The following is a 12503-nucleotide window of genomic DNA, read 5'->3' as shown; positions in this document are numbered from 1 at the left end:
TGAGAAATAACTCAGAAGTTGGTTACTTTTATATCATGAAAAACAAAAATGTATAGCAAAGGATAAGGAGAAGATTCTATTTGCTTTTTTCTTGCTAAGTTTATTTTTAATACAGGAGGTAAAATCATGATTTGAAATGATTAATATAGACATTACAGATTTATTACCAAAATCTAAATTAATTCTCTATACTGTACAGGTTCTCTTTAAATAAATCTCTGACTCTGATAAGCACAGAAAAGAGGTATTATCTTTAAAAAACTTAAAATTTCATAAATTTAATTGTCAAATAGCTATATTTGAACATTTTCTTTTTCATTTTCCTCTTCAAGTAATACCCCAAAGGCAAGAATTCTTGAAAATCTTTTCAGTCGTAGGATTTCTTTACATTCTTTATAAGTCAAAAAGCCATTTCACAAAAAAATTTACAACTTTTATGGCTTTGTGCTAATAATATGTTTCAGAGGTCTCTAAACTGGCATAGCACACACAAAAAATCACATTTTGAAGAAAACTCCCAAATCTACTTTTTAAAAATGACATTGTGAAATTTTGAATAAAATGGTATTCAAATTAAGAGGGCACATAATGACATTTCAAACCATATTTAGACAGAAAACACTAATGAGATTCTTTACAAAATATGCACATCCTAACTTGATGAAAACTTGGTTAGATTTTCTTTTCTTAGCTGTTGTTTTCAGTTAACTAAAAAGATGTGCATATTTATGTGCATACATGTGTGAGATGAAGAGTAGCATGGGAAAATCTTGTAGAATCAATTATAATAATATCGTGTTCTGATTAAGGTTAATGGAAGTTGAAAAAACTAATATTTCCAGTTATCTAGCCAAGCCTATTTCCTGATATCTAATTTTTGTTTATTTTCTGTAAATCCAGAAATGGTGCCTGAGGATAGATAAGAAACCCTGTTATTTATACAAAAAATTTATATAAATCCTGTGATGTATTCTTTACAGAGAAAGAGTAAACTTTAGTTTAATGAAATGGAAGATGTGACACAAATAAGTGTTGGAGAGCTTGAAATTCCTTTATTGGTATTGCATTGCAGTAATAAAAGAATCAGCTTTGATTTTTATATGCTCACTTTAAAATATGATACTCTTATTTTATCAAATGCAGTATAAATAATATCCCTAATTGCACCATACCAGTATGAATGCGAGTCAGGTGAGGTAATGTCGTACATTAATTGTTGGCTGTGTCAATATTCTTCCTCACTTTGTCATCTTCATATCTTCCTTTGCAAAGTAAATTCATTTTCTGTAGTTTTTATTATAAACACAATTTTTTATAGATTTAAAATTATATGGGATTAGCAAGTGGTACTGGCATAAAAACAGACACATTGGCCAATGGAACAGAATAGAGCCTACTACAAGACCTTCAAATTTATGATAAATTTATTTATTTTTATTTTTTCAAAATAAATCAGCCTCTAGTCATCAGGCATTATTACATAAACCTCATGGTCATGTTTTTACCTTTGAGAACTGAGTGGTGTCACTAGTTGCATTAATTACTTCTGAGGTCTCTCTCAATTTTTAGAGTCCACAATTCTATATATATGCATCATTTTTTTTAGAATTTTCTTACTTGTGTTACTAGAATATATTATTGAAAAAGTCCTTTTTCATAACTGCAATTGACTCCTGAACAGCATAGGTTTGAACTGCGTAGTCCACTTGGATGTGAATTTTCTTCTACTTCTGCCATCCCTGAAATGGCCAGACCTCTTCTTCCTCCTCTTCCTCAGCCCATTCAATGTGAATATGATGAAGATGATGATCCATTTTTAATGAATAGTAAATATATTTTCTCTTACTCATCATTTTAATATTTTCTTTTCTCTAGATTACTTTATTATAAGAATACAGTATATAATGTATTTACAATACAAATATGTGTTAATCAACTGTTCATTCATCAGTAAGGCTTTTAGTAAGTAAGACTATTAATAGTAGTTTTGGGAGAGTCAAAAGTTATATGTAGATTTTCGACTATATAGGGAATTCGCACCTCAACCCCTGTGTCGTTCAAATGGTCAACTATACTAGTTTGTGGACATCTTTATACTGATGTCAGTAAGCAGGCAGTAATAGAGATGGAATATATTTTTAACTTAACTCATTAATTTAGCAACAAATGACATTTTCAGGGATTATTTCTAGTTCTTTTAAAAATTGATATGTGACTCCTAGTGTCTTATAATTAAAACAACCTTAGAATTCTTAGACTAAAGCTGGTAATTACTTGTTTCAAAAGGTATTAAGAAAGAAAAAATCTAGCTGATAGATATTAGAAGGTATCATTTTGGATCTGAAGTTTAGATGATAGGGAAAATATATAATTTGTAAAAATTATTATTAAGAATAATACAGATTGATAATTAAATTGTATATATTCATATCTAAGCTATTTTCTACCTTTTACATGATGGAAATCTGTCACTCTGACCATCATTTTTTCATTCAATCACTTGTTTTCTCTTCTATCAACTTATCTTTCTTAATGTGTTATATAAAGTGAAATATGCCAAATGAATTTCTCACAGAAGAATAACTCTTTTGAGAGATCACGAGTCTTTCAACCATATCTATTTAGAATGATTATCAGATCAGTTGAAATGTCTATAAGCTTATCTTGATGAGCTACAATTTGTCAGTGCTATACACATAAAACTTGTTTGAATGAAAGAAAACTTTTCCTAAAACAATCTGTAATTTAATCTAGGGCTGGTAGTCACTGATTTTCTTTGCCAAATATTTCAGGCTCTCTGCCTACCAGACATTATATGATTATACTAGGAAGTCCTTAGCCATTGAGTAGGCCCTATGACTAGTCCTAGACAGTAAATGATAAGGGAAATAATGATTATCATTTCTAGAATGGGTTATTCAACTTTTAGTTCAAACACCCATGCTTTCTTTCCTTCTGCTGTTCTGACTTGTGGGATTGGTGGCTGTTCCATTGGTCTGGGTCCTTGAAAGAGTAAAGAGGTATGGTTTATCCAGTCAACCTGTAATGGACATAAAGATTGAGAGAGAAATAAATCTTGTTAAAAATCCAGGGTTAGCAAATTACAGCACATGGGCCAAATCCAGCCTGTAGTGTTTTTGTAAATGAAGTTTTAAAGAAACACAATCATGCCAATTTGTTTACATTATTTATGGCTGCTTTTGGAGCTACCATACCAGAAAAGAGTAGTTGCGACAGAAATTGTATCGACAGCAAAAGTGAAAACATTTATTATTGGGTCCTTTAAAGAAAAAAATATACCTACTCTTATTCTAGTGATGCATTCAGTGGTTTTTTTTCCGATGAACTAGTCCTATGAAGATTCATAAACTATCACATCAGACTGTTGATTTTCCTAGCCTGTCTTATCTAACCCCAAATATTATTGATCTCAATAGCCTTTTATGCCCGAATGAAGAATAAACGTATAGTATTATTATTTCCTTCTTAGAAAAGAGAAAACTGAGGCTTATAGATATTAAGAAACTCCCTTAAGTTATATTACTGCATAGCCAGTAAGTGAAGCAGTTGGGCAGGTAATCCAGTCTGTCTCTAAAGGCTATGCTCCTAATTTTTAGAAAACTACTTCCTCAAAAGATTTCAACTCCCTTGTCCCCATTTTGTATACTATATGAGGTCTGATATATATACCAATGTAAATTATTAATTACATTTAAGCATCTAGTTTTATGCCAATGATAGGAATATACCAGAGAGCTATAAAACTGTGTTTCTTTTCTTTTAGGGGCCTATACTTTATTTGGCCACAGAAAATATAAAAATATTAAATAATTTGTGGGGAATATCATCCATATTGAGTGCTGAATTGGGCAGTATAGATAAATTATAAATTCATGGATTATTAGAGTCAAATGAAGAAACTTTTGAGGTTTAGTCCTTGTTTTACAGTTGAACAGTTTGACAGCATACAGCAAGGTGCTAATTTGTAATACCATCAAACAAACAACAATGAAAAAAAAAAGCAAAAAAAAAAAACCCCAAAACCAACAACCAAGGGAGGTTAAGGAGATTGGAGGTAAGGTTGGTAAGTACATCAAATGGAGAGGGAAAGGAGACTGGTGTTGAGAGTTGTCATCAAAGAATGGTTCACAAAGGAAGTGGAACTTGATTTTAAACTCAAAAGATGGTTAAGTTACATTAGGGGCAGGTTGTTTGTAGGTATCTGTGTATGTTTGTGTGTGTGTATGAGTACACATATGCTACCCAGGGCCTTGCTTAACTAAAGCCTCAAAGTGACTGAAGTATAAGATTTGTATTTTATACTGTCTGCTTATTCACCATTATATCTTCAGCATTGACTGCTGATGGTAGGTGGGCATTTTAGAAGATATGGGTGTCTAAGCCTCATTTAGATTAGTTGAATTAGATCTTTAGACTGGGAGCATCAGTATTTTTAAAACCTCTCCCAGTGTTTCTAATGTGAAGACAGGATTGAGAATTATAGAAAAGTATTGGTGTAGTGTCTTCTCATGATGTTATGATTTAGAAAAAAACAAGATATTCAAGAATAAAATAAATGTGATCCAGAGTCTAGAGTCAGTGTACTCTAGACAGAATGGTATAATGAAATAAAAAGATTTGAGATGAGATGAGATAGATGGATGAGAAGGAGGAGTTGGAAAGATCGTTTATAAAGCAATTATAGTAATTAAGGATTAGGAAGTTGAAGCGTAGCCTAAAGTGGTTTCTCTGGAAATAGAAAAAGGAAAGGTGTAATCTGAGAATTTTCACAAAGGCTTGCTAACTGGTAAAGTCTAAAGGGTGAGGAAAAAAGTGGTTTAGAGAAATTAAATGGCAAATCCCTGACAAATGAAAGGTTGCCTTATACATTTTTTAAGGGGGATGTTTGGAATATGAAAACATTTACTGAAAAATTAACATTTAAATTTTAACTAGCCAACATTTAGGAGTGATGAATTTTTGGTGACTTTGAAATCTCATATTGACTTGTGCTAAGAGTATTTTCTGTTGTATTTTTGCTTGGACATCCAATGATTTTTCTTGGATTTATACTTAAACAAATTTGTGTCTCTCTTTTCTTTTCTTTTCTTTCTTTCTTTCTTTTTTTTTTTTTAGTAGAGACATAGTTTCACTTTAATGCCCACGGTAGAATGCTGTGGCATCACACAGCTCACAGCACACTCCAACTCCTGGGCTTTGGTGATTTCCTTGCCTCAGCCTCCCAAGTAGCTGGGATTACAGGTACCCACCACAACACCCAGCTGTTTTTTGTTGCAGTTTTGCCAGGGCCAGGTTTGAACCCACTACCCTCGTTATATAGGGCTGGCGCCCTGCCCACTGAGCCACAGACACCACCGTGCCTCTCTTTTCAAGTCTCTTCTTGCCACATAATGGAGTAAAATATAGTTGCATAATAGTTCCTCTTACATAAACTCATGACATGTTTTTCATGGGCTGTATTAGTTAGTATAGATTTAACTGCAGAATCACAGACAACATACCTAATTGTGGCTTAAATCATTAGATAAGAAATCCTGAGGGAGACCTTGCTGGTATTAGGTCAGGGTCCAAGGATATTAGAGGTAAAGTTTCTGAGATTCCTTGGTTTTCATCTCATGGTTCAATGATAACTACTGAAACTCTAATTTACTCTATATATTCCAAGCAACAAGAAGGAGAAAGTGTGGTAGGGCATAATGAGCTTTCCTGGAAGTAGCACAGTTTTCTTTTCTACCCCATTGGCCATTCCTATTAACAAAGGAAGCTGAGAAATCCACCATTCAACTAGACACTACCTAATATTCTTTTTTCTTTTTTTTAGTTAACGATGTATTTTGAGAAGCATCCCTTGCCTTACTTGCCTGCCTTATAGAATATTTGATCTTTAGTCAAGCTTTGGTTATTACAAAAAATGCTAAGGTATACACTTTTGTAGGCTTGTGTGACGTATAGACATTGGAAGTATTTAAATAAGTAGAATTGCTAACCCAAAAAGAATCAAATAGCTATACATGAATTCTTTTTCCAAGACAATAGTATATGAGAGTATCTGTTTCCTCCAGCTCATAGTGTGTAATAGATTTTTAAAATTTTTGTCAATCTAATAGGTAAACATTTTAATATGTAAGCAATATTATTGTTGTTATATTTTGAATTTCACATATTATAAATGATGTTGAACATTTATTCATATGTCCTAAAACCTATTTAGTTTAAGTTTTTATGAACTTTTTCTTCATGTCATTTTCTCATTTTCTTCTTCTTTTTTTTTTATTAAATCATAGCTGTGTACATTAATGCAATTATGGGGTACAATGTGCTGGTTTTATATACAATTCATCAAACTGGTTAACAAAGTCTTCACCTCATTTTCTTAGTTATTGTGTTAAGACATTTATATTCTACATTTAGTAGATTTAACATGTACCATTGTAAAATGCACCATAGGTGTGGTCCTACCAATTATCCTCCCTCCACCCATCCTCCCCTTCCCCTCCCCCTCCTCTTTCCCCTTCATCTTGGGCTATAGTTGGATTATAGCATTCATATGGAAGTGTGGGTGCTTATAAATTGGTTTCATAGTAGGGCTGAGTACATTGGATACTTTTTCTTCCATTCTTGAGACACTATGCTAAGAAGAATATGTTCTAGCTCCATCCATATAAACATAAAAGACATAAAGTCTCTATCTTTTTTAAGGCTGCATAATATTCAATATTCTATGGTATACATATACCACAATTTATTAATCCATTCATGGGGGTTATTAGTAATTTCTTTTTGATTTGTAGAAACTCTTTATATGTTAAGGGAATTAGCCTTTCATTTTTCATATGTACTGTGCATAAGTTTAAATTTCTTTGAAATGAGCTATTGGTTAAGAGATTGTAATACTAGAGTACCTTGAAAATAATTTGTGCTCTGCATGCAAAAAAAAAAAAATCTATAAGAAGCTTTATGTTTTAGCATCCATGTACCCTGCTCAGTTCAATGCCACATAAAGTTCAAGTGAATTTACCTTGTTAATGTGCTTACTATGGTCTAAAATTCACTTACTCAGTACCATGTCATATCATGGTAAAACCTATTAAATAAACAACCTAATCTATATAGTGTGATACAGTAGCAATTAATACAGTTTTAAAGCTTAACCTGTTTATTTCTTATTTAACTAGAATTAATTTAGTATCTACTGTATTATGTATAGCTATCAGTATATAAGGGCATATTATTCTATTTCTTTTGTAAGTTTTGGGTGGTTTTTTGTCTAACATTAATATTTATGACTAAAAATTAAAGTAGATGGTCTATAGTGTTAGTGGTTCAGCTTCAAAACTATTTTTTTCTTTATTCTTCTCTTAAGTTTCTGGATTTGTTTTACTGAAAAGTATAACTAAATTGCAAGGAAAACTTTTACTGTTTGAAAATATTTTATGTGAGAACCAGAGTCATTTTATTTGATATGAGAATTCATAGAACTGTATAGCAAAGGAAATGCAGATTAATGTATGAAAATTTAATATAAAAAAACATTTAGAGAGAGAAAGAGAGATATTCCAGGATGTGATGCAGATTGCGATAAGAGAATCAGGTGTATTATAAATGTATGAAATAGTCTCGCTGAAAGGGAGAGAAAAGATACTGACCTAAATAACTAGAAATGAATGTAGTTTGTAAGATTAAATGCAAAACAAATTGTACATGAGACCATATTCTATTGATGAAGTTGTTTCCCATGGGGTATGGGTTAACAATTCTGAAAACACTATGAAATTATTTAATTCCAATGTATATTGGATTATATAATATTAAATTAAATAATTGCCATTCATCTAAATGAATGGTTGATGTTGGGAGTCAGGTTCCCTTCTGTTGGAATAAGAGGTCACAACAAAGGAATAAGGTTGGAATAAGCCCTATAATGATGAGTTAGAATCAAAGACACTTATATGAACTCATGTCTAGCATAATATAGATACAGATGGTCACATATTGATAATGGATTGCATATTTATAGATATATAATAGATTAGTAAACACACACATATATCCTTGCCCTGTCAGGTGAGACAACTTGAAGCAGTAACACTCCTGGTATCCAGATCTTGGTTTCTAATTCCATTTTTCAATGAAAGGAACCAGGGCTTCTTGGAGAAATGACAGATTATCAGACTGGAGCAGGAAATAAGAGATAATCCTGGAGCATCTTCTAGTGCCTAAAAAAGAAAGACAATGCTAAAAAAAAAAAAAAAAAAAAAGAGGAAGAAAAGAAAGAAAGAACGAAAAAAGGGTGTTTGTCAAAGGAGCCAATGAAAACACTCCCAATGGGAAAACTGGAATAATTTGTGCAACAAAACAAATAGTTTGGGGTTATAATCCAATATGTAAAATAAATATCTAAGAGTCTATAATGCTATAAAACATGATTGAATAAATAAACAAATCTGTGACTGAGGGCGGAGGCAATATGGCGGACTGTAGCCAGCTTTCCACAGAGGCTCCCATCCAGAAGGAGAGTTAAGGGACAGAAGTTTAGCAAGTAGGCTGATGGTTTGGAGCTGAGCCAGGGGAGAATGGACATCAACCCTGCTGAGGTGAGCTACAACCCCAAGGAGCAAATAGAAGGTACAGAATCCATTGCCAAGAGGACAGGAGTCTCCTCCCCTATGAGAAGGGCTCACAAATACTCCATACAAACAAGCAAGCAGAGTTCAAATGTCCTCCCGTTCTGTCCTGGGGGAGAGACCCTCTAAAAACTGGACCTCCTACCCCTACTAGGGTACCATGGCACTCTCCTGCCAGACATAAAACTGTAAAACTGTATAAAACTGTATATATTCTCCACCTGCAGTTCTGAACTCTCAGCACTCCCCTCCACTCTCACATGGAGGTCTTGAGGCCTGTCCCCCATGAAGTCCAGATTCCTGGGCATTTTCTTGAGAGTTTGGATGGGGCAGGGGCTGCTGTTGCTGGTCTGTGCTGATTCTGCAGCACAGAAGTAAGGAGAGGATGGTCAGCTGAGAGGGAACCATACAGGAGCAGTGGTGCCCCAAGGTGTGGAATAGCAGCCACAGCAGCAGGAACAATAAGGCTCACACCCCTGGGGCTATTCTGAACAGACACACCCTCTCTGGGCAAGCAGAGGAAGCTGGGCACCTTCTCCGGTGGCAGCCACTGGTGGAATGGATCTAGGATGGAAGTGCATGCCCCTGTGAGTAAAGGCCTGAGGTGGTACTGGCTTGGGCAGAGCACAAGGACTAGAATAAGCAGGCGTAGATCCTGCAGACTCCCAGGGTGGGGCTGAGCCAGAGGACTGCTCTACTGAGCCCAAGATGCACCCAGCCCTCAGGGGATCATAGCTGAGACAAAGGTGGGCAGGCAGAGGCTAGAACTGACAGCTAAGTGTAACATTGAATTGCTTGCCGTTGCCTGGGGCTAAGTTGCAGTTTCTGTCAGTTTAAACAGTGTCTGATCTGCAGGGGAATATAGCTGGACAGAAAGAAATTCTGTGAAGTTGCTCTGTCCTATCCTGCCAGGAACATCAATCAGGGGTGGAGCTGGAACTGAGTGAACCGCCCCAGCATCCATTAAGCACCCGAGGTTGTCAGGCTTCACCTCGCCCTGCCAAATAGTGGCAGAGAGGGGGCAGCCTGGCTCAGGACACATAGATTTCCCGGTGACGCAAGCAGTTGTAAACCCCTGGGGCATCTGCTCATTGGAGGGAACTGGGTCACAGCCCAGTGGGGTTACCAGTGACTGGGTGTGACAGAAGTGTGGGGAAGCAGGCATCAACCTTCCCAGACAAATTTATTTGCTGGGTGGGTCTTTCTGACCTCACAAGCACTGGAGCAAGTAATACTTGAGCTGCCAGCAGACCCCTGCTATCTAGTTACTGGAGACTTTTTAAACTCTCCCACTTGAGACTGGTTCTGACTGGGACAATTGATTTGGACCTCTCAAATTGGCCCAATCACCCAAGGACTATCCAAAGTGGTACCCTGTGTGTGTGGTTGTGGGAAGGTTTGCTTTTTCTTTTCCAATTGCTGCCTGTGGGGAGTGGGGTGACTTAATTGCTGGTATTTCTCCACAGCTGAGACTTTAACACAGAGTAACTGATTCACTAGGGTAGGACAGAGACCAGCTGAAAACAAGACAGAGCCACTTAGCTCCACCATACCAAGCAGGCCCCCAGTTTCTCAGGCTGTATTACTGTACAGGTCCTTGGCAAAGCTCTAGGGGATAAGACAAATGATGTAGAATATCCCTGGGGCAGAATCAGTGGAAAAACTCTGGTAACATGAATAACCGGAGAAGATCAACCCCCCCAAGAAAGGATGTGGCAGACACAACTGAAAATTCCATTCATAAACAGATGGCTGAGATGTCAGAAATTGAGTTCAGAATCTGGATAGCAAATAAGATCAACAGAATGGAGGAAAGGAAAAAATTAGAATTTCAAGGAATTATTCAAAAGATGTCTCAGGAACTCAACAATTTCAAAGATAAACTGACCAAAGATTTTGACACATTGGGGCAAGAGCTTGCAGCTCTCAAAGATCTGAAAAATACAGTAAAATCTCTTGGTAACAGAAAGGAGCAGGCAGAAGAAAGGATCTCTGACATTGAAGACAAAGCTTTTGAATGCGCCCAAGCTCTCAAAGAGGAAGAGAAATGGAGAGTGAAAATGGATCATTCTCTCAGAGAGCACTGGATAATTTGAAGAAAACTAATATTCACCTTATAGGAATCCCTGAAGGTGATGAAGTTGCTTCACAAAACACAGAGGCTTTCTTCATGAAATTATGAAAGAGAACCTTCCAGACATGAAAGTAGATTCTGAAATTCATATAGCAGACAGTTTCAGAACCCCAGCATGACTCAATCCGAATAAGACATCTCCCAGGCACATCATAATTAACTTCACTAAAGTTAATAGGCAAGAGAAAATTCTGAAAGCAGCCAGATGTAAGAAAACCATAACTGACAAGGGGAAGAATATTAGAATGACTGCAGATCTCTCTCCTGAAACCTTTCAGGCTAGAAGATGGTGGGGATTGACTTTTAATCTCCTAAAACAAAACAACTTTTAACCCAGAATCCTGCATCCAGCTAAACTGAGTTTCATCTATGATAGAGAAATTAAATACTTTAACAATATTCACATGTTGAAGAAATTTGCCATAACTAAACCAGCTCTCCAGGATATTCTCAGACCTATCCTCCATAATGACCAGTGTAATCCTCCACAACAAAGGTAAACTCACTCAGAAACTTTTGATCAAATTCCAATTTCCACAGTGGCACAAGGATTAAAAATGTCCACTGGACTTTTGAAAATCTCAATACCCAAAATATTACCAGGCTTATAATTATTCTCAATCAATGTGAATGGCTTAAATTGTCCTCTAAAGAGGCATAGATTGGCTGACTGGATACAAAAACTCAGGCCAGATATCTGCTGCATAAAAGAATCTCATCTTACCTTAAAAGATAAATATAGACTCAGGGTGAAGGGATGGTCATCTATAGTCCAGGCAAATGGAAAGCAGAAAAAAGTAGCTGTTGCAATTTTATTTGCAGGTACAATAGGCTTTAAACCAACAAAAGTAAGCAAGTATAAGGACGGTCACTTTATATTTGTTAAGGGTAATACTCAATATGATGAGATTTCAATTATCAATATTTATGCACCCAACCAGAATGCACCTCAATTTATAAGAGATACTCTAATAGGCATGAGCAACTCAATTTCTCCCAGCTCCGTCATAGTTGGAGATTTTAATACTCCTTTGGCAGTGTTGGACAGATCCACCAACAAGAAGTTTAGCAAAGAAATTTTAGATTTAAACTTAACCATTTAGCATTTGGATTTAACAGATATCTACAGAACATTTCAGCCTAGCAAAACTGAATAAACATTTTTTTCATCACCCCATGGAACATACTCCAAAATTGATCACATCTTAGGTCACAAGTCTAACCTCAGAAAATTTAAAATAATAGCAATTATTCCATACATCTTCCCAGACCACCATGGAATAAAAGTTGAACTCAGTAACAATAGGAATCTGCATACTCATACAAAAACATGGAAGCTAAATAACCTTATGCTGAATGATAGCTGGGTCAGAGATGAGATCAAGAAGGAAATTACCAAATTTTTAGAACGAAACAATAATGAAGACACAAAATACCAGAACCTCTGGGATACCACAAAGGCATTCCTAAGAGGGAAATTTATAGCACTGTAAGCCTTCCTCAATAGAACGGAAAGAGAGGAAGTTAACAACTTAATGGGACCTCTCAAGCAACTGGAAAAGGAAGAACATTCCAATCCCAAACCCAGTGGAAGAAAAGAAATAACCAAAATTAGAGCAGAATTAAATGAAATTGAAAACAAAAGGATTATACAACAGATCAATGAATCAAAAAGTTGGTTTTTTGAAAAGGTTAATAAAATAGATAAACCTTTGGCCAACCTA

The sequence above is a fragment of the Otolemur garnettii genome, unplaced genomic scaffold, assembly GCF_000181295.1.
Source record: "Otolemur garnettii isolate 467f Iridium unplaced genomic scaffold, OtoGar3 scaffold00001, whole genome shotgun sequence".
NCBI classification, from domain to species: Eukaryota; Metazoa; Chordata; class Mammalia; order Primates; family Galagidae; genus Otolemur; species Otolemur garnettii.
This window is presented reverse-complemented; position numbering follows the sequence as displayed.